The 21,748-nt window shown below is 42.6% G+C and overlaps 15 non-coding genes across 15 annotated transcripts; all 15 read left to right on the top strand.

Annotated features, from left to right (window-relative positions):
- Positions 1 to 699: 699 nt before the first annotated feature.
- TRNAR-UCU (transfer RNA arginine (anticodon UCU)) lies at positions 700 to 784 on the top strand. Its single transcript is given in 2 exon segments — positions 700 to 736; positions 749 to 784. It is a non-coding gene; the product is annotated as a tRNA-Arg (tRNA).
- Positions 785 to 1,899: 1,115 nt separating this feature from the next.
- Positions 1,900 to 1,984, top strand: TRNAR-UCU (transfer RNA arginine (anticodon UCU)). The gene is given in 2 exon segments: positions 1,900 to 1,936; positions 1,949 to 1,984. It is a non-coding gene; the product is annotated as a tRNA-Arg (tRNA).
- Positions 1,985 to 3,112: 1,128 nt separating this feature from the next.
- TRNAR-UCU (transfer RNA arginine (anticodon UCU)) lies at positions 3,113 to 3,197 on the top strand. Its single transcript is given in 2 exon segments — positions 3,113 to 3,149; positions 3,162 to 3,197. It is a non-coding gene; the product is annotated as a tRNA-Arg (tRNA).
- Positions 3,198 to 4,312: 1,115 nt separating this feature from the next.
- Positions 4,313 to 4,397, top strand: TRNAR-UCU (transfer RNA arginine (anticodon UCU)). The gene is given in 2 exon segments: positions 4,313 to 4,349; positions 4,362 to 4,397. It is a non-coding gene; the product is annotated as a tRNA-Arg (tRNA).
- A 1,115-nt stretch (positions 4,398 to 5,512) lies between these two features.
- TRNAR-UCU (transfer RNA arginine (anticodon UCU)) lies at positions 5,513 to 5,597 on the top strand. The gene is given in 2 exon segments: positions 5,513 to 5,549; positions 5,562 to 5,597. It is a non-coding gene; the product is annotated as a tRNA-Arg (tRNA).
- A 1,115-nt stretch (positions 5,598 to 6,712) lies between these two features.
- On the top strand, positions 6,713 to 6,797 carry TRNAR-UCU (transfer RNA arginine (anticodon UCU)). The gene is given in 2 exon segments: positions 6,713 to 6,749; positions 6,762 to 6,797. It is a non-coding gene; the product is annotated as a tRNA-Arg (tRNA).
- Positions 6,798 to 7,912: 1,115 nt separating this feature from the next.
- TRNAR-UCU (transfer RNA arginine (anticodon UCU)) lies at positions 7,913 to 7,997 on the top strand. Its single transcript is given in 2 exon segments — positions 7,913 to 7,949; positions 7,962 to 7,997. It is a non-coding gene; the product is annotated as a tRNA-Arg (tRNA).
- A 1,115-nt stretch (positions 7,998 to 9,112) lies between these two features.
- On the top strand, positions 9,113 to 9,197 carry TRNAR-UCU (transfer RNA arginine (anticodon UCU)). The gene is given in 2 exon segments: positions 9,113 to 9,149; positions 9,162 to 9,197. It is a non-coding gene; the product is annotated as a tRNA-Arg (tRNA).
- A 1,115-nt stretch (positions 9,198 to 10,312) lies between these two features.
- On the top strand, positions 10,313 to 10,397 carry TRNAR-UCU (transfer RNA arginine (anticodon UCU)). The gene is given in 2 exon segments: positions 10,313 to 10,349; positions 10,362 to 10,397. It is a non-coding gene; the product is annotated as a tRNA-Arg (tRNA).
- A 2,315-nt stretch (positions 10,398 to 12,712) lies between these two features.
- Positions 12,713 to 12,797, top strand: TRNAR-UCU (transfer RNA arginine (anticodon UCU)). The gene is given in 2 exon segments: positions 12,713 to 12,749; positions 12,762 to 12,797. It is a non-coding gene; the product is annotated as a tRNA-Arg (tRNA).
- Positions 12,798 to 15,125: 2,328 nt separating this feature from the next.
- Positions 15,126 to 15,210, top strand: TRNAR-UCU (transfer RNA arginine (anticodon UCU)). Its single transcript is given in 2 exon segments — positions 15,126 to 15,162; positions 15,175 to 15,210. It is a non-coding gene; the product is annotated as a tRNA-Arg (tRNA).
- A 1,115-nt stretch (positions 15,211 to 16,325) lies between these two features.
- TRNAR-UCU (transfer RNA arginine (anticodon UCU)) lies at positions 16,326 to 16,410 on the top strand. The gene is given in 2 exon segments: positions 16,326 to 16,362; positions 16,375 to 16,410. It is a non-coding gene; the product is annotated as a tRNA-Arg (tRNA).
- A 1,115-nt stretch (positions 16,411 to 17,525) lies between these two features.
- On the top strand, positions 17,526 to 17,610 carry TRNAR-UCU (transfer RNA arginine (anticodon UCU)). The gene is given in 2 exon segments: positions 17,526 to 17,562; positions 17,575 to 17,610. It is a non-coding gene; the product is annotated as a tRNA-Arg (tRNA).
- A 1,115-nt stretch (positions 17,611 to 18,725) lies between these two features.
- On the top strand, positions 18,726 to 18,810 carry TRNAR-UCU (transfer RNA arginine (anticodon UCU)). Its single transcript is given in 2 exon segments — positions 18,726 to 18,762; positions 18,775 to 18,810. It is a non-coding gene; the product is annotated as a tRNA-Arg (tRNA).
- A 2,315-nt stretch (positions 18,811 to 21,125) lies between these two features.
- TRNAR-UCU (transfer RNA arginine (anticodon UCU)) lies at positions 21,126 to 21,210 on the top strand. Its single transcript is given in 2 exon segments — positions 21,126 to 21,162; positions 21,175 to 21,210. It is a non-coding gene; the product is annotated as a tRNA-Arg (tRNA).
- The last annotated feature ends 538 nt before the right edge of the window (positions 21,211 to 21,748 follow it).

Below are 21,748 nucleotides of genomic sequence, written 5' to 3'. Positions count from 1 at the left end.
TGGCCTGCCTCTAAACAGACCATTCCCCCTTCAGTCTATCTGATTCGCTACTGCCAGTTGTATCCCCCTTACCAACCATTTACTAGTAGAGGTGTCAGCCACCCGATCTCTGCCAATCTCTCCTTGGCTTCCGTTCTCCCAACAAATCAAATTCAAAATACTAAGGGCATAAAAAGCTTCCCACAACTCTGCCTCTAGCTACATCATTAACCTTATCATATAGTATCAAATAAACCACCCTGTTCTCTGCTTCCAAGAACTCCTGTTCGCTAGCTCCCTCAACACTTCATCCCATGCTGTCCTCTGGGATTTTCCCATGGACTATCCCATCCTCTCAGACTCCCTACACCAATCTATATGGCTATTTCCCTGTCTGTATGCTTCAGGTGATCCCTGCAAACTCATCTATTCAGGATAGTCTTTCCTGCCATCACCTAATTGCTGAGCTCTTCCTTTCTCCAACAACTAATCAACGGTACAAATATTTCTACTTAACATGACCTCCGGTTCCCACTTAAATATCAAAAGATATTGCACTAAGGCACATGCCCAAGCAGGTAAATTTAAATCTTAAACTGTATCTGGACCAGATCTTGAGCTCATTCCTATTATTTAGCAGTGACCATTATTCAATTGTGTTTATTTGTCACGACTTGAATAGTTCCTCAGGCAAGTTCCTCTAACAAAGTCTTCAGAGAGGGCTCTGTGGCGCAATGGATAGCGCATTGGACTTCTAGTTGGTGTAGTAATTCAAAGGTTGTGGGTTCGAGTCCCACCAGAGTCGGTTTTATATAGTCATTCTTCATAGTGATGCTGCTCTAATGCTTTATAAAGTAATGGATTACATTCATAAGGGAGCTTTATTGACGTGGATTTGCTGCACAAGTTAACGATAGAGCCTAGTGGTTTAGGCTTCTCTTGAGAGTTGATATCAGCAAAATTGGAAGTACCCTGTGCAATTCAGAGCAAAGAGAGGGAATGGTAAGCTAACCTGCGTTATATTGTTCCCTTCCCTCATGCCCGGTGCAAGCTGTAATTCTTTATGTACCCTTTTGTCAGCCCCACAACTATTTACTGTCTAAATCTCGCTACCTTCCCCACAATAAGAATTCCAAAGAATGCCCCATTTTTACCAATGACACCACCAAACTTCCACTTCACTCCCGTGATATCTCTCGACTATTGCAACTCCTTACTCTATGGCCTGCCTCTAAACAGACCATTCGCCCTTCAGTCTATCTGATTCGCTACTGCCAGTTGTATCCCCCTTACCAACCATTTACTAGTAGAGGTGTCAGCCACCCGATCTCTGCCAATCTCTCCTTGGCTTCCGTTCTCCCAACAAATCAAATTCAAAATACTAAGGGCATAAAAAGCTTCCCACAACTCTGCCTCTAGCTACATCATTAACCTTATCATATAGTATCAAATAAACCACCCTGTTCTCTGCTTCCAAGAACTCCTGTTCGCTAGCTCCCTCAACACTTCATCCCATGCTGTCCTCTGGGATTTTCCCATGGACTATCCCATCCTCTCAAATTCCCTACACCAATCTATATGGCTATTTCCCTGTCTGTATGCTTCAGGTGATCCCTGCAAACTCATCTATTCAGGATAGTCTTTCCTGCCATCACCTAATTGCTGAGCTCTTCCTTTCTCCAACAACTAATCAACGGTACAAATATTTCTACTTAACATGACCTCCGGTTCCCACTTAAATATCAAAAGATATTGCACTAAGGCACATGCCCAAGCAGGTAAATTTAAATCTTAAACTGTATCTGGACCAGATCTTGAGCTCATCCCTATTATTTAGCAGTGACCATTATTCAATTGTGTTTATTTGTTACGACTTGAATAGTTCCTCAGGCAAGTTCCTCTAACAAAGTCTTCAGAGAGGGCTCTGTGGCGCAATGGATAGCGCATTGGACTTCTAGTTGGTGTAGTAATTCAAAGGTTGTGGGTTCGAGTCCCACCAGAGTTGGTTTTATATAGTCATTCTTCATAGTGATGCTGCTCTATTGCTTTATAAAGTAATGGATTACATTCATAAGGGAGCTTTATTGACGTGGATTTGCTGCACAAGTTAACGATAGAGCCTAGTGGTTTAGGCTTCTCTTGAGAGTTGATATCAGCAAAATTGGAAGTACCCTGTGCAATTCAGAGCAAAGAGAGGGAATGGTAAGCTAACCTGCGTTATATTGTTCCCTTCCCTCATGCCCGGTGCAAGCTGTAATTCTTTATGTACCCTTTTGTCAGCCCCACAACTATTTACTGTCTAAATCTCGCTACCTTCCCCACAATAAGAATTCCAAAGAATGCCCCATTTTTACCAATGACACCACCAAACTTCCACTTCACTCCCGTGATATCTCTCGACTATTGCAACTCCTTACTCTATGGCCTGCCTCTAAACAGACCATTCGCCCTTCAGTCTATCTGATTCGCTACTGCCAGTTGTATCCCCCTTACCAACCATTTACTAGTAGAGGTGTCAGCCACCCGATCTCTGCCAATCTCTCCTTGGCTTCCGTTCTCCCAACAAATCAAATTCAAAATACTAAGGGCATAAAAAGCTTCCCACAACTCTGCCTCTAGCTACATCATTAACCTTATCATATAGTATCAAATAAACCACCCTGTTCTCTGCTTCCAAGAACTCCTGTTCGCTAGCTCCCTCAACACTTCATCCCATGCTGTCCTCTGGGATTTTCCCATGGACTATCCCATCCTCTCAGATTCCCTAAACCAATCTATATGGCTATTTCCCTGTCTGTATGCTTCAGGTGATCCCTGCAAACTCATCTATTCAGGATAGTATTTCCTGCCATCACCTAATTGCTGAGCTCTTCCTTTCTCCAACAACTAATCAACGGTAAAAATATTTCTACTTAACATGACCTCCGGCTCCCACTTAAATATCAAAAGATATTGCACTAAGGCACATGCCCAAGCAGGTAAATTTAAATCTTAAACTGTATCTGGACCAGATCTTGAGCTCATCCCTATTATTTAGCAGTGACCATTATTCAATTGTGTTTATTTGTTACGACTTGAATAGTTCCTCAGGCAAGTTCCTCAGGCAAGTTCCTCTAACAAAATCTTCAGAGAGGGCTCTGTGGCGCAATGGATAGCACATTGGACTTCTAGTTGGTGTAGTAATTCAAAGGTTGTGGGTTCAAGTCCCACCAGAGTCGGTTTTATATAGTCATTCTTCATAGTGATGCTGCTCTAATGCTTTATAATGTAATGGATTACATTCATAAGGGAGCTTTATTGACGTGGATTTGCTGCACAAGTTAACGATAGAACCTAGTGGTTTAGGCTTCTCTTGAGAGTTGATATCTGCAAAATTGGAAGTACCCTGTGCAATTCAGAGCAAAGAGAGGGAATGGTAAGCTAACCTGCGTTATATTGTTCCCTTCCCTCATGCCCGGTGCAAGCTGTAATTCTTTATGTACCCTTTTGTCAGCACCACAACTAGTTACTGTCTAAATCTCGCTACCTTCCCCACAATAAGAATTCCAAAGAATGCCCCATTTTTAACAATGACACCACCAAACTTCCACTTCACTCCCGTGATATCTCTCGACTATTGCAACTCCTTACTCTATGGCCTGCCTCTAAACAGACCATTCCCCCTTCAGTCTATCTGATTCGCTACTGCCAGTTGTATCCCCCTTACCAACCATTTACTAGTAGAGGTGTCAGCCACCCGATCTCTGCCAATCTCTCCTTGGCTTCCGTTCTCCCAACAAATCAAATTCAAAATACTAAGGGCATAAAAAGCTTCCCACAACTCTGCCTCTAGCTACATCATTAACCTTATCATATAGTATCAAATAAACCACCCTGTTCTCTGCTTCCAAGAACTCCTGTTCGCTAGCTCCCTCAACACTTCATCCCATGCTGTCCTCTGGGATTTTCCCATGGACTATCCCATCCTCTCAGGTTCCCTACACCAATCTATATGGCTATTTCCCTGTCTGTATGCTTCAGGTGATCCCTGCAAACTCATCTATTCAGGATAGTCTTTCCTGCCATCACCTAATTGCTGAGCTCTTCCTTTCTCCAACAACTAATCAACGGTACAAATATTTCTACTTAACATGACCTCCGGTTCCCACTTAAATATCAAAAGATATTGCACTAAGGCACATGCCCAAGCAGGTAAATTTAAATCTTAAACTGTATCTGGACCAGATCTTGAGCTCATCCCTATTATTTAGCAGTGACCATTATTCAATTGTGTTTATTTGTTACGACTTGAATAGTTCCTCAGGCAAGTTCCTCTAACAAAGTCTTCAGAGAGGGCTCTGTGGCGCAATGGATAGCGCATTGGACTTCTAGTTGGTGTAGTAATTCAAAGGTTGTGGGTTCGAGTCCCACCAGAGTCGGTTTTATATAGTCATTCTTCATAGTGATGCTGCTCTAATCCTTTATAAAGTAATGGATTACATTCATAAGGGAGCTTTATTGACGTGGATTTGCTGCACAAGTTAACGATAGAGCCTAGTGGTTTAGGCTTCTCTTGAGAGTTGATATCAGCAAAATTGGAAGTACCCTGTGCAATTCAGAGCAAAGAGAGGGAATGGTAAGCTAACCTGCGTTATATTGTTCCCTTCCCTCATGCCCGGTGCAAGCTGTAATTCTTTATGTACCCTTTTGTCAGCCCCACAACTATTTACTGTCTAAATCTCGCTACCTTCCCCACAATAAGAATTCCAAAGAATGCCCCATTTTTACCAATGACACCACCAAACTTCCACTTCACTCCCGTGATATCTCTCGACTATTGCAACTCCTTACTCTATGGCCTGCCTCTAAACAGACCATTCGCCCTTCAGTCTATCTGATTCGCTACTGCCAGTTGTATCCCCCTTACCAACCATTTACTAGTAGAGGTGTCAGCCACCCGATCTCTGCCAATCTCTCCTTGGCTTCCGTTCTCCCAACAAATCAAATTCAAAATACTAAGGGCATAAAAAGCTTCCCACAACTCTGCCTCTAGCTACATCATTAACCTTATCATATAGTATCAAATAAACCACCCTGTTCTCTGCTTCCAAGAACTCCTGTTCGCTAGCTCCCTCAACACTTCATCCCATGCTGTCCTCTGGGATTTTCCCATGGACTATCCCATCCTCTCAAATTCCCTACACCAATCTATATGGCTATTTCCCTGTCTGTATGCTTCAGGTGATCCCTGCAAACTCATCTATTCAGGATAGTCTTTCCTGCCATCACCTAATTGCTGAGCTCTTCCTTTCTCCAACAACTAATCAACGGTACAAATATTTCTACTTAACATGACCTCCGGTTCCCACTTAAATATCAAAAGATATTGCACTAAGGCACATGCCCAAGCAGGTAAATTTAAATCTTAAACTGTATCTGGACCAGATCTTGAGCTCATCCCTATTATTTAGCAGTGACCATTATTCAATTGTGTTTATTTGTTACGACTTGAATAGTTCCTCAGGCAAGTTCCTCTAACCAAGTCTTCAGAGAGGGCTCTGTGGCGCAATGGATAGCGCATTGGACTTCTAGTTAGTGTAGTAATTCAAAGGTTGTGGGTTCGAGTCCCACCAGAGTCGGTTTTATATAGTCATTCTTCATAGTGATGCTGCTCTAATGCTTTATAATGTAATGGATTACATTCATAAGGGAGCTTTATTGACGTGGATTTGCTGCACAAGTTAACGATAGAGCCTAGTGGTTTAGGCTTCTCTTGAGAGTTGATATCAGCAAAATTGGAAGTACCCTGTGCAATTCAGAGCAAAGAGAGGGAATGGTAAGCTAACCTGCGTTATATTGTTCCCTTCCCTCATGCCCGGTGCAAGCTGTAATTCTTTATGTACCCTTTTGTCAGCCCCACAACTATTTACTGTCTAAATCTCGCTACCTTCCCCACAATAAGAATTCCAAAGAATGCCCCATTTTTACCAATGACACCACCAAACTTCCACTTCACTCCCGTGATATCTCTCGACTATTGCAACTCCTTACTCTATGGCCTGCCTCTAAACAGACCATTCGCCCTTCAGTCTATCTGATTCGCTACTGCCAGTTGTATCCCCCTTACCAACCATTTACTAGTAGAGGTGTCAGCCACCCGATCTCTGCCAATCTCTCCTTGGCTTCCGTTCTCCCAACAAATCAAATTCAAAATACTAAGGGCATAAAAAGCTTCCCACAACTCTGCCTCTAGCTACATCATTAACCTTATCATATAGTATCAAATAAACCACCCTGTTCTCTGCTTCCAAGAACTCCTGTTCGCTAGCTCCCTCAACACTTCATCCCATGCTGTCCTCTGGGATTTTCCCATGGACTATCCCATCCTCTCAAATTCCCTACACCAATCTATATGGCTATTTCCCTGTCTGTATGCTTCAGGTGATCCCTGCAAACTCATCTATTCAGGATAGTCTTTCCTGCCATCACCTAATTGCTGAGCTCTTCCTTTCTCCAACAACTAATCAACGGTACAAATATTTCTACTTAACATGACCTCCGGTTCCCACTTAAATATCAAAAGATATTGCACTAAGGCACATGCCCAAGCAGGTAAATTTAAATCTTAAACTGTATCTGGACCAGATCTTGAGCTCATCCCTATTATTTAGCAGTGACCATTATTCAATTGTGTTTATTTGTTACGACTTGAATAGTTCCTCAGGCAAGTTCCTCTAACAAAGTCTTCAGAGAGGGCTCTGTGGCGCAATGGATAGCGCATTGGACTTCTAGTTGGTGTAGTAATTCAAAGGTTGTGGGTTCGAGTCCCACCAGAGTCGGTTTTATATAGTCATTCTTCATAGTGATGCTGCTCTAATCCTTTATAAAGTAATGGATTACATTCATAAGGGAGCTTTATTGACGTGGATTTGCTGCACAAGTTAACGATAGAGCCTAGTGGTTTAGGCTTCTCTTGAGAGTTGATATCAGCAAAATTGGAAGTACCCTGTGCAATTCAGAGCAAAGAGAGGGAATGGTAAGCTAACCTGCGTTATATTGTTCCCTTCCCTCATGCCCGGTGCAAGCTGTAATTCTTTATGTACCCTTTTGTCAGCCCCACAACTATTTACTGTCTAAATCTCGCTACCTTCCCCACAATAAGAATTCCAAAGAATGCCCCATTTTTACCAATGACACCACCAAACTTCCACTTCACTCCCGTGATATCTCTCGACTATTGCAACTCCTTACTCTATGGCCTGCCTCTAAACAGACCATTCGCCCTTCAGTCTATCTGATTCGCTACTGCCAGTTGTATCCCCCTTACCAACCATTTACTAGTAGAGGTGTCAGCCACCCGATCTCTGCCAATCTCTCCTTGGCTTCCGTTCTCCCAACAAATCAAATTCAAAATACTAAGGGCATAAAAAGCTTCCCACAACTCTGCCTCTAGCTACATCATTAACCTTATCATATAGTATCAAATAAACCACCCTGTTCTCTGCTTCCAAGAACTCCTGTTCGCTAGCTCCCTCAACACTTCATCCCATGCTGTCCTCTGGGATATTCCCATGGACTATCCCATCCTCTCAAATTCCCTACACCAATCTATATGGCTATTTCCCTGTCTGTATGCTTCAGGTGATCCCTGCAAACTCATCTATTCAGGATAGTCTTTCCTGCCATCACCTAATTGCTGAGCTCTTCCTTTCTCCAACAACTAATCAACGGTACAAATATTTCTACTTAACATGACCTCCGGTTCCCACTTAAATATCAAAAGATATTGCACTAAGGCACATGCCCAAGCAGGTAAATTTAAATCTTAAACTGTATCTGGACCAGATCTTGAGCTCATCCCTATTATTTAGCAGTGACCATTATTCAATTGTGTTTATTTGTTACGACTTGAATAGTTCCTCAGGCAAGTTCCTCTAACCAAGTCTTCAGAGAGGGCTCTGTGGCGCAATGGATAGCGCATTGGACTTCTACTTAGTGTAGTAATTCAAAGGTTGTGGGTTCGAGTCCCACCAGAGTCGGTTTTATATAGTCATTCTTCATAGTGATGCTGCTCTAATGCTTTATAATGTAATGGATTACATTCATAAGGGAGCTTTATTGACGTGGATTTGCTGCACAAGTTAACGATAGAGCCTAGTGGTTTAGGCTTCTCTTGAGAGTTGATATCAGCAAAATTGGAAGTACCCTGTGCAATTCAGAGCAAAGAGAGGGAATGGTAAGCTAACCTGCGTTATATTGTTCCCTTCCCTCATGCCCGGTGCAAGCTGTAATTCTTTATGTACCCTTTTGTCAGCCCCACAACTATTTACTGTCTAAATCTCGCTACCTTCCCCACAATAAGAATTCCAAAGAATGCCCCATTTTTACCAATGACACCACCAAACTTCCACTTCACTCCCGTGATATCTCTCGACTATTGCAACTCCTTACTCTATGGCCTGCCTCTAAACAGACCATTCGCCCTTCAGTCTATCTGATTCGCTACTGCCAGTTGTATCCCCCTTACCAACCATTTACTAGTAGAGGTGTCAGCCACCCGATCTCTGCCAATCTCTCCTTGGCTTCCGTTCTCCCAACAAATCAAATTCAAAATACTAAGGGCATAAAAAGCTTCCCACAACTCTGCCTCTAGCTACATCATTAACCTTATCATATAGTATCAAATAAACCACCCTGTTCTCTGCTTCCAAGAACTCCTGTTCGCTAGCTCCCTCAACACTTCATCCCATGCTGTCCTCTGGGATTTTCCCATGGACTATCCCATCCTCTCAAATTCCCTACACCAATCTATATGGCTATTTCCCTGTCTGTATGCTTCAGGTGATCCCTGCAAACTCATCTATTCAGGATAGTCTTTCCTGCCATCACCTAATTGCTGAGCTCTTCCTTTCTCCAACAACTAATCAACGGTACAAATATTTCTACTTAACATGACCTCCGGTTCCCACTTAAATATCAAAAGATATTGCACTAAGGCACATGCCCAAGCAGGTAAATTTAAATCTTAAACTGTATCTGGACCAGATCTTGAGCTCATCCCTATTATTTAGCAGTGACCATTATTCAATTGTGTTTATTTGTTACGACTTGAATAGTTCCTCAGGCAAGTTCCTCTAACAAAGTCTTCAGAGAGGGCTCTGTGGCGCAATGGATAGCGCATTGGACTTCTAGTTGGTGTAGTAATTCAAAGGTTGTGGGTTCGAGTCCCACCAGAGTCGGTTTTATATAGTCATTCTTCATAGTGATGCTGCTCTAATCCTTTATAAAGTAATGGATTACATTCATAAGAGAGCTTTATTGACGTGGATTTGCTGCACAAGTTAACGATAGAGCCTAGTGGTTTAGGCTTCTCTTGAGAGTTGATATCAGCAAAATTGGAAGTACCCTGTGCAATTCAGAGCAAAGAGAGGGAATGGTAAGCTAACCTGCGTTATATTGTTCCCTTCCCTCATGCCCGGTGCAAGCTGTAATTCTTTATGTACCCTTTTGTCAGCCCCACAACTATTTACTGTCTAAATCTCGCTACCTTCCCCACAATAAGAATTCCAAAGAATGCCCCATTTTTACCAATGACACCACCAAACTTCCACTTCACTCCCGTGATATCTCTCGACTATTGCAACTCCTTACTCTATGGCCTGCCTCTAAACAGACCATTCGCCCTTCAGTCTATCTGATTCGCTACTGCCAGTTGTATCCCCCTTACCAACCATTTACTAGTAGAGGTGTCAGCCACCCGATCTCTGCCAATCTCTCCTTGGCTTCCGTTCTCCCAACAAATCAAATTCAAAATACTAAGGGCATAAAAAGCTTCCCACAACTCTGCCTCTAGCTACATCATTAACCTTATCATATAGTATCAAATAAACCACCCTGTTCTCTGCTTCCAAGAACTCCTGTTCGCTAGCTCCCTCAACACTTCATCCCATGCTGTCCTCTGGGATATTCCCATGGACTATCCCATCCTCTCAAATTCCCTACACCAATCTATATGGCTATTTCCCTGTCTGTATGCTTCAGGTGATCCCTGCAAACTCATCTATTCAGGATAGTCTTTCCTGCCATCACCTAATTGCTGAGCTCTTCCTTTCTCCAACAACTAATCAACGGTACAAATATTTCTACTTAACATGACCTCCGGTTCCCACTTAAATATCAAAAGATATTGCACTAAGGCACATGCCCAAGCAGGTAAATTTAAATCTTAAACTGTATCTGGACCAGATCTTGAGCTCATCCCTATTATTTAGCAGTGACCATTATTCAATTGTGTTTATTTGTTACGACTTGAATAGTTCCTCAGGCAAGTTCCTCTAACCAAGTCTTCAGAGAGGGCTCTGTGGCGCAATGGATAGCGCATTGGACTTCTACTTAGTGTAGTAATTCAAAGGTTGTGGGTTCGAGTCCCACCAGAGTCGGTTTTATATAGTCATTCTTCATAGTGATGCTGCTCTAATGCTTTATAATGTAATGGATTACATTCATAAGGGAGCTTTATTGACGTGGATTTGCTGCACAAGTTAACGATAGAGCCTAGTGGTTTAGGCTTCTCTTGAGAGTTGATATCAGCAAAATTGGAAGTACCCTGTGCAATTCAGAGCAAAGAGAGGGAATGGTAAGCTAACCTGCGTTATATTGTTCCCTTCCCTCATGCCCGGTGCAAGCTGTAATTCTTTATGTACCCTTTTGTCAGCCCCACAACTATTTACTGTCTAAATCTCGCTACCTTCCCCACAATAAGAATTCCAAAGAATGCCCCATTTTTACCAATGACACCACCAAACTTCCACTTCACTCCCGTGATATCTCTCGACTATTGCAACTCCTTACTCTATGGCCTGCCTCTAAACAGACCATTCGCCCTTCAGTCTATCTGATTCGCTACTGCCAGTTGTATCCCCCTTACCAACCATTTACTAGTAGAGGTGTCAGCCACCCGATCTCTGCCAATCTCTCCTTGGCTTCCGTTCTCCCAACAAATCAAATTCAAAATACTAAGGGCATAAAAAGCTTCCCACAACTCTGCCTCTAGCTACATCATTAACCTTATCATATAGTATCAAATAAACCACCCTGTTCTCTGCTTCCAAGAACTCCTGTTCGCTAGCTCCCTCAACACTTCATCCCATGCTGTCCTCTGGGATTTTCCCATGGACTATCCCATCCTCTCAAATTCCCTACACCAATCTATATGGCTATTTCCCTGTCTGTATGCTTCAGGTGATCCCTGCAAACTCATCTATTCAGGATAGTCTTTCCTGCCATCACCTAATTGCTGAGCTCTTCCTTTCTCCAACAACTAATCAACGGTACAAATATTTCTACTTAACATGACCTCCGGTTCCCACTTAAATATCAAAAGATATTGCACTAAGGCACATGCCCAAGCAGGTAAATTTAAATCTTAAACTGTATCTGGACCAGATCTTGAGCTCATCCCTATTATTTAGCAGTGACCATTATTCAATTGTGTTTATTTGTTACGACTTGAATAGTTCCTCAGGCAAGTTCCTCTAACAAAGTCTTCAGAGAGGGCTCTGTGGCTCAATGGATAGCGCATTGGACTTCTAGTTGGTGTAGTAATTCAAAGGTTGTGGGTTCGAGTCCCACCAGAGTTGGTTTTATATAGTCATTCTTCATAGTGATGCTGCTCTATTGCTTTATAAAGTAATGGATTACATTCATAAGGGAGCTTTATTGACGTGGATTTGCTGCACAAGTTAACGATAGAGCCTAGTGGTTTAGGCTTCTCTTGAGAGTTGATATCAGCAAAATTGGAAGTACCCTGTGCAATTCAGAGCAAAGAGAGGGAATGGTAAGCTAACCTGCGTTATATTGTTCCCTTCCCTCATGCCCGGTGCAAGCTGTAATTCTTTATGTACCCTTTTGTCAGCCCCACAACTATTTACTGTCTAAATCTCGCTACCTTCCCCACAATAAGAATTCCAAAGAATGCCCCATTTTTACCAATGACACCACCAAACTTCCACTTCACTCCCGTGATATCTCTCGACTATTGCAACTCCTTACTCTATGGCCTGCCTCTAAACAGACCATTCCCCCTTCAGTCTATCTGATTCGCTACTGCCAGTTGTATCCCCCTTACCAACCATTTACTAGTAGAGGTGTCAGCCACCCGATCTCTGCCAATCTCTCCTTGGCTTCCGTTCTCCCAACAAATCAAATTCAAAATACTAAGGGCATAAAAAGCTTCCCACAACTCTGCCTCTAGCTACATCATTAACCTTATCATATAGTATCAAATAAACCACCCTGTTCTCTGCTTCCAAGAACTCCTGTTTGCTAGCTCCCTCAACACTTCATCCCATGCTGTCCTCTGGGATTTTCCCATGGACTATCCCATCCTCTCAGATTCCCTAAACCAATCTATATGGCTATTTCCCTGTCTGTATGCTTCAGGTGATCCCTGCAAACTCATCTATTCAGGATAGTCTTTCCTGCCATCACCTAATTGCTGAGCTCTTCCTTTCTCCAACAACTAATCAACGGTACAAATATTTCTACTTAACATGACCTCCGGTTCCCACTTAAATATCAAAAGATATTGCACTAAGGCACATGCCCAAGCAGGTAAATTTAAATCTTAAACTGTATCTGGACCAGATCTTGAGCTCATCCCTATTATTTAGCAGTGACCATTATTCAATTGTGTTTATTTGTTACGACTTGAATAGTTCCTCAGGCAAGTTCCTCTAACCAAGTCTTCAGAGAGGGCTCTGTGGCGCAATGGATAGCGCATTGGACTTCTACTTAGTGTAGTAATTCAAAGGTTGTGGGTTCGAGTCCCACCAGAGTCGGTTTTATATAGTCATTCTTCATAGTGATGCTGCTCTAATGCTTTATAATGTAATGGATTACATTCATAAGGGAGCTTTATTGACGTGGATTTGCTGCACAAGTTAACGATAGAGCCTAGTGGTTTAGGCTTCTCTTGAGAGTTGATATCAGCAAAATTGGAAGTACCCTGTGCAATTCAGAGCAAAGAGAGGGAATGGTAAGCTAACCTGCGTTATATTGTTCCCTTCCCTCATGCCCGGTGCAAGCTGTAATTCTTTATGTACCCTTTTGTCAGCCCCACAACTATTTACTGTCTAAATCTCGCTACCTTCCCCACAATAAGAATTCCAAAGAATGCCCCATTTTTACCAATGACACCACCAAACTTCCACTTCACTCCCGTGATATCTCTCGACTATTGCAACTCCTTACTCTATGGCCTGCCTCTAAACAGACCATTCGCCCTTCAGTCTATCTGATTCGCTACTGCCAGTTGTATCCCCCTTACCAACCATTTACTAGTAGAGGTGTCAGCCACCCGATCTCTGCCAATCTCTCCTTGGCTTCCGTTCTCCCAACAAATCAAATTCAAAATACTAAGGGCATAAAAAGCTTCCCACAACTCTGCCTCTAGCTACATCATTAACCTTATCATATAGTATCAAATAAACCACCCTGTTCTCTGCTTCCAAGAACTCCTGTTCGCTAGCTCCCTCAACACTTCATCCCATGCTGTCCTCTGGGATTTTCCCATGGACTATCCCATCCTCTCAAATTCCCTACACCAATCTATATGGCTATTTCCCTGTCTGTATGCTTCAGGTGATCCCTGCAAACTCATCTATTCAGGATAGTCTTTCCTGCCATCACCTAATTGCTGAGCTCTTCCTTTCTCCAACAACTAATCAACGGTACAAATATTTCTACTTAACATGACCTCCGGTTCCCACTTAAATATCAAAAGATATTGCACTAAGGCACATGCCCAAGCAGGTAAATTTAAATCTTAAACTGTATCTGGACCAGATCTTGAGCTCATCCCTATTATTTAGCAGTGACCATTATTCAATTGTGTTTATTTGTTACGACTTGAATAGTTCCTCAGGCAAGTTCCTCTAACAAAGTCTTCAGAGAGGGCTCTGTGGCTCAATGGATAGCGCATTGGACTTCTAGTTGGTGTAGTAATTCAAAGGTTGTGGGTTCGAGTCCCACCAGAGTTGGTTTTATATAGTCATTCTTCATAGTGATGCTGCTCTATTGCTTTATAAAGTAATGGATTACATTCATAAGGGAGCTTTATTGACGTGGATTTGCTGCACAAGTTAACGATAGAGCCTAGTGGTTTAGGCTTCTCTTGAGAGTTGATATCAGCAAAATTGGAAGTACCCTGTGCAATTCAGAGCAAAGAGAGGGAATGGTAAGCTAACCTGCGTTATATTGTTCCCTTCCCTCATGCCCGGTGCAAGCTGTAATTCTTTATGTACCCTTTTGTCAGCCCCACAACTATTTACTGTCTAAATCTCGCTACCTTCCCCACAATAAGAATTCCAAAGAATGCCCCATTTTTACCAATGACACCACCAAACTTCCACTTCACTCCCGTGATATCTCTCGACTATTGCAACTCCTTACTCTATGGCCTGCCTCTAAACAGACCATTCCCCCTTCAGTCTATCTGATTCGCTACTGCCAGTTGTATCCCCCTTACCAACCATTTACTAGTAGAGGTGTCAGCCACCCGATCTCTGCCAATCTCTCCTTGGCTTCCGTTCTCCCAACAAATCAAATTCAAAATACTAAGGGCATAAAAAGCTTCCCACAACTCTGCCTCTAGCTACATCATTAACCTTATCATATAGTATCAAATAAACCACCCTGTTCTCTGCTTCCAAGAACTCCTGTTTGCTAGCTCCCTCAACACTTCATCCCATGCTGTCCTCTGGGATTTTCCCATGGACTATCCCATCCTCTCAGATTCCCTACACCAATCTATATGGCTATTTCCCTGTCTGTATGCTTCAGGTGATCCCTGCAAACTCATCTATTCAGGATAGTCTTTCCTGCCATCACCTAATTGCTGAGCTCTTCCTTTCTCCAACAACTAATCAACGGTACAAATATTTCTACTTAACATGACCTCCGGTTCCCACTTAAATATCAAAAGATATTGCACTAAGGCACATGCCCAAGCAGGTAAATTTAAATATTAAACTGTATCTGGACCAGATCTTGAGCTCATCCCTATTATTTAGCAGTGACCATTATTCAATTGTGTTTATTTGTTATGACTTGAATAGTTCCTCAGGCAAGTTCCTCAGGCAAGTTCCTCTAACAAAATCTTCAGAGAGGGCTCTGTGGCGCAATGGATAGCACATTGGACTTCTAGTTGGTGTAGTAATTCAAAGGTTGTGGGTTCAAGTCCCACCAGAGTCGGTTTTATATAGTCATTCTTCATAGTGATGCTGCTCTAATGCTTTATAATGTAATGGATTACATTCATAAGGGAGCTTTATTGACGTGGATTTGCTGCACAAGTTAACGATAGAACCTAGTGGTTTAGGCTTCTCTTGAGAGTTGATATCTGCAAAATTGGAAGTACCCTGTGCAATTCAGAGCAAAGAGAGGGAATGGTAAGCTAACCTGCGTTATATTGTTCCCTTCCCTCATGCCCGGTGCAAGCTGTAATTCTTTATGTACCCTTTTGTCAGCACCACAACTAGTTACTGTCTAAATCTCGCTACCTTCCCCACAATAAGAATTCCAAAGAATGCCCCATTTTTAACAATGACACCACCAAACTTCCACTTCACTCCCGTGATATCTCTCGACTATTGCAACTCCTTACTCTATGGCCTGCCTCTAAACAGACCATTCCCCCTTCAGTCTATCTGATTCGCTACTGCCAGTTGTATCCCCCTTACCAACCATTTACTAGTAGAGGTGTCAGCCACCCGATCTCTGCCAATCTCTCCTTGGCTTCCGTTCTCCCAACAAATCAAATTCAAAATACTAAGGGCATAAAAAGCTTCCCACAACTCTGCCTCTAGCTACATCATTAACCTTATCATATAGTATCAAATAAACCACCCTGTTCTCTGCTTCCAAGAACTCCTGTTCGCTAGCTCCCTCAACACTTCATCCCATGCTGTCCTCTGGGATTTTCCCATGGACTATCCCATCCTCTCAGGTTCCCTACACCAATCTATATGGCTATTTCCCTGTCTGTATGCTTCAGGTGATCCCTGCAAACTCATCTATTCAGGATAGTCTTTCCTGCCATCACCTAATTGCTGAGCTCTTCCTTTCTCCAACAACTAATCAACGGTACAAATATTTCTACTTAACATGACCTCCGGTTCCCACTTAAATATCAAAAGATATTGCACTAAGGCACATGCCCAAGCAGGTAAATTTAAATCTTAAACTGTATCTGGACCAGATCTTGAGCTCATCCCTATTATTTAGCAGTGACCATTATTCAATTGTGTTTATTTGTTACGACTTGAATAGTTCCTCAGGCAAGTTCCTCTAACAAAGTCTTCAGAGAGGGCTCTGTGGCGCAATGGATAGCGCATTGGACTTCTAGTTGGTGTAGTAATTCAAAGGTTGTGGGTTCGAGTCCCACCAGAGTCGGTTTTATATAGTCATTCTTCATAGTGATGCTGCTCTAATCCTTTATAAAGTAATGGATTACATTCATAAGGGAGCTTTATTGACGTGGATTTGCTGCACAAGTTAACGATAGAGCCTAGTGGTTTAGGCTTCTCTTGAGAGTTGATATCAGCAAAATTGGAAGTACCCTGTGCAATTCAGAGCAAAGAGAGGGAATGGTAAGCTAACCTGCGTTATATTGTTCCCTTCCCTCATGCCCGGTGCAAGCTGTAATTCTTTATGTACCCTTTTGTCAGCCCCACAACTATTTACTGTCTAAATCTCGCTACCTTCCCCACAATAAGAATTCCAAAGAATGCCCCATTTTTACCAATGACACCACCAAACTTCCACTTCACTCCCGTGATATCTCTCGACTATTGCAACTCCTTACTCTATGGCCTGCCTCTAAACAGACCATTCGCCCTTCAGTCTATCTGATTCGCTACTGCCAGTTGTATCCCCCTTACCAACCATTTACTAGTAGAGGTGTCAGCCACCCGATCTCTGCCAATCTCTCCTTGGCTTCCGTTCTCCCAACAAATCAAATTCAAAATACTAAGGGCATAAAAAGCTTCCCACAACTCTGCCTCTAGCTACATCATTAACCTTATCATATAGTATCAAATAAACCACCCTGTTCTCTGCTTCCAAGAACTCCTGTTCGCTAGCTCCCTCAACACTTCATCCCATGCTGTCCTCTGGGATTTTCCCATGGACTATCCCATCCTCTCAAATTCCCTACACCAATCTATATGGCTATTTCCCTGTCTGTATGCTTCAGGTGATCCCTGCAAACTCATCTATTCAGGATAGTCTTTCCTGCCATCACCTAATTGCTGAGCTCTTCCTTTCTCCAACAACTAATCAACGGTACAAATATTTCTACTTAACATGACCTCCGGTTCCCACTTAAATATCAAAAGATATTGCACTAAGGCACATGCCCAAGCAGGTAAATTTAAATCTTAAACTGTATCTGGACCAGATCTTGAGCTCATCCCTATTATTTAGCAGTGACCATTATTCAATTGTGTTTATTTGTTACGACTTGAATAGTTCCTCAGGCAAGTTCCTCTAACCAAGTCTTCAGAGAGGGCTCTGTGGCGCAATGGATAGCGCATTGGACTTCTAGTTAGTGTAGTAATTCAAAGGTTGTGGGTTCGAGTCCCACCAGAGTCGGTTTTATATAGTCATTCTTCATAGTGATGCTGCTCTAATGCTTTATAATGTAATGGATTACATTCATAAGGGAGCTTTATTGACGTGGATTTGCTGCACAAGTTAACGATAGAGCCTAGTGGTTTAGGCTTCTCTTGAGAGTTGATATCAGCAAAATTGGAAGTACCCTGTGCAATTCAGAGCAAAGAGAGGGAATGGTAAGCTAACCTGCGTTATATTGTTCCCTTCCCTCATGCCCGGTGCAAGCTGTAATTCTTTATGTACCCTTTTGTCAGCCCCACAACTATTTACTGTCTAAATCTCGCTACCTTCCCCACAATAAGAATTCCAAAGAATGCCCCATTTTTACCAATGACACCACCAAACTTCCACTTCACTCCCGTGATATCTCTCGACTATTGCAACTCCTTACTCTATGGCCTGCCTCTAAACAGACCATTCGCCCTTCAGTCTATCTGATTCGCTACTGCCAGTTGTATCCCCCTTACCAACCATTTACTAGTAGAGGTGTCAGCCACCCGATCTCTGCCAATCTCTCCTTGGCTTCCGTTCTCCCAACAAATCAAATTCAAAATACTAAGGGCATAAAAAGCTTCCCACAACTCTGCCTCTAGCTACATCATTAACCTTATCATATAGTATCAAATAAACCACCCTGTTCTCTGCTTCCAAGAACTCCTGTTCGCTAGCTCCCTCAACACTTCATCCCATGCTGTCCTCTGGGATTTTCCCATGGACTATCCCATCCTCTCAAATTCCCTACACCAATCTATATGGCTATTTCCCTGTCTGTATGCTTCAGGTGATCCCTGCAAACTCATCTATTCAGGATAGTCTTTCCTGCCATCACCTAATTGCTGAGCTCTTCCTTTCTCCAACAACTAATCAACGGTACAAATATTTCTACTTAACATGACCTCCGGTTCCCACTTAAATATCAAAAGATATTGCACTAAGGCACATGCCCAAGCAGGTAAATTTAAATCTTAAACTGTATCTGGACCAGATCTTGAGCTCATCCCTATTATTTAGCAGTGACCATTATTCAATTGTGTTTATTTGTTACGACTTGAATAGTTCCTCAGGCAAGTTCCTCTAACAAAGTCTTCAGAGAGGGCTCTGTGGCGCAATGGATAGCGCATTGGACTTCTAGTTGGTGTAGTAATTCAAAGGTTGTGGGTTCGAGTCCCACCAGAGTCGGTTTTATATAGTCATTCTTCATAGTGATGCTGCTCTAATCCTTTATAAAGTAATGGATTACATTCATAAGGGAGCTTTATTGACGTGGATTTGCTGCACAAGTTAACGATAGAGCCTAGTGGTTTAGGCTTCTCTTGAGAGTTGATATCAGCAAAATTGGAAGTACCCTGTGCAATTCAGAGCAAAGAGAGGGAATGGTAAGCTAACCTGCGTTATATTGTTCCCTTCCCTCATGCCCGGTGCAAGCTGTAATTCTTTATGTACCCTTTTGTCAGCCCCACAACTATTTACTGTCTAAATCTCGCTACCTTCCCCACAATAAGAATTCCAAAGAATGCCCCATTTTTACCAATGACACCACCAAACTTCCACTTCACTCCCGTGATATCTCTCGACTATTGCAACTCCTTACTCTATGGCCTGCCTCTAAACAGACCATTCGCCCTTCAGTCTATCTGATTCGCTACTGCCAGTTGTATCCCCCTTACCAACCATTTACTAGTAGAGGTGTCAGCCACCCGATCTCTGCCAATCTCTCCTTGGCTTCCGTTCTCCCAACAAATCAAATTCAAAATACTAAGGGCATAAAAAGCTTCCCACAACTCTGCCTCTAGCTACATCATTAACCTTATCATATAGTATCAAATAAACCACCCTGTTCTCTGCTTCCAAGAACTCCTGTTCGCTAGCTCCCTCAACACTTCATCCCATGCTGTCCTCTGGGATATTCCCATGGACTATCCCATCCTCTCAAATTCCCTACACCAATCTATATGGCTATTTCCCTGTCTGTATGCTTCAGGTGATCCCTGCAAACTCATCTATTCAGGATAGTCTTTCCTGCCATCACCTAATTGCTGAGCTCTTCCTTTCTCCAACAACTAATCAACGGTACAAATATTTCTACTTAACATGACCTCCGGTTCCCACTTAAATATCAAAAGATATTGCACTAAGGCACATGCCCAAGCAGGTAAATTTAAATCTTAAACTGTATCTGGACCAGATCTTGAGCTCATCCCTATTATTTAGCAGTGACCATTATTCAATTGTGTTTATTTGTTACGACTTGAATAGTTCCTCAGGCAAGTTCCTCTAACAAAGTCTTCAGAGAGGGCTCTGTGGCTCAATGGATAGCGCATTGGACTTCTAGTTGGTGTAGTAATTCAAAGGTTGTGGGTTCGAGTCCCACCAGAGTTGGTTTTATATAGTCATTCTTCATAGTGATGCTGCTCTATTGCTTTATAAAGTAATGGATTACATTCATAAGGGAGCTTTATTGACGTGGATTTGCTGCACAAGTTAACGATAGAGCCTAGTGGTTTAGGCTTCTCTTGAGAGTTGATATCAGCAAAATTGGAAGTACCCTGTGCAATTCAGAGCAAAGAGAGGGAATGGTAAGCTAACCTGCGTTATATTGTTCCCTTCCCTCATGCCCGGTGCAAGCTGTAATTCTTTATGTACCCTTTTGTCAGCCCCACAACTATTTACTGTCTAAATCTCGCTACCTTCCCCACAATAAGAATTCCAAAGAATGCCCCATTTTTACCAATGACACCACCAAACTTCCACTTCACTCCCGTGATATCTCTCGACTATTGCAACTCCTTACTCTATGGCCTGCCTCTAAACAGACCATTCCCCCTTCAGTCTATCTGATTCGCTACTGCCAGTTGTATCCCCCTTACCAACCATTTACTAGTAGAGGTGTCAGCCACCCGATCTCTGCCAATCTCTCCTTGGCTTCCGTTCTCCCAACAAATCAAATTCAAAATACTAAGGGCATAAAAAGCTTCCCACAACTCTGCCTCTAGCTACATCATTAACCTTATCATATAGTATCAAATAAACCACCCTGTTCTCTGCTTCCAAGAACTCCTGTTTGCTAGCTCCCTCAACACTTCATCCCATGCTGTCCTCTGGGATTTTCCCATGGACTATCCCATCCTCTCAGATTCCCTACACCAATCTATATGGCTATTTCCCTGTCTGTATGCTTCAGGTGATCCCTGCAAACTCATCTATTCAGGATAGTCTTTCCTGCCATCACCTAATTGCTGAGCTCTTCCTTTCTCCAACAACTAATCAACGGTACAAATATTTCTACTTAACATGACCTCCGGTTCCCACTTAAATATCAAAAGATATTGCACTAAGGCACATGCCCAAGCAGGTAAATTTAAATATTAAACTGTATCTGGACCAGATCTTGAGCTCATCCCTATTATTTAGCAGTGACCATTATTCAATTGTGTTTATTTGTTATGACTTGAATAGTTCCTCAGGCAAGTTCCTCTAACAAAGTCTTCAGAGAGGGCTCTGTGGCGCAATGGATAGCGCATTGGACTTCTAGTTGGTGTAGTAATTCAAAGGTTGTGGGTTCGAGTCCCACCAGAGTCGGTTTTATATAGTCATTCTTCATAGTGATGCTGCTCTAATGCTTTATAAAGTAATGGATTACATTCATAAGGGAGCTTTATTGACGTGGATTTGCTGCACAAGTTAACGATAGAGCCTAGTGGTTTAGGCTTCTCTTGAGAGTTGATATCAGCAAAATTGGAAGTACCCTGTGCAATTCAGAGCAAAGAGAGGGAATGGTAAGCTAACCTGCGTTATATTGTTCCCTTCCCTCATGCCCGGTGCAAGCTGTAATTCTTTATGTACCCTTTTGTCAGCCCCACAACTATTTACTGTCTAAATCTCGCTACCTTCCCCACAATAAGAATTCCAAAGAATGCCCCATTTTTACCAATGACACCACCAAACTTCCACTTCACTCCCGTGATATCTCTCGACTATTGCAACTCCTTACTCTATGGCCTGCCTCTAAACAGACCATTCCCCCTTCAGTCTATCTGATTCGCTACTGCCAGTTGTATCCCCCTTACCAACCATTTACTAGTAGAGGTGTCAGCCACCCGATCTCTGCCAATCTCTC

The sequence above is a fragment of the Lithobates pipiens genome, unplaced genomic scaffold, assembly GCF_037356315.1.
Source record: "Lithobates pipiens isolate NorthernLeopardFrog02 unplaced genomic scaffold, aLitPip1_a1.2 Scaffold_13, whole genome shotgun sequence".
NCBI lineage: Eukaryota > Metazoa > Chordata > Amphibia > Anura > Ranidae > Lithobates > Lithobates pipiens.
Note: the sequence above shows the minus strand (reverse complement) of the source record. Positions and strands in the feature narration are given on the sequence as shown.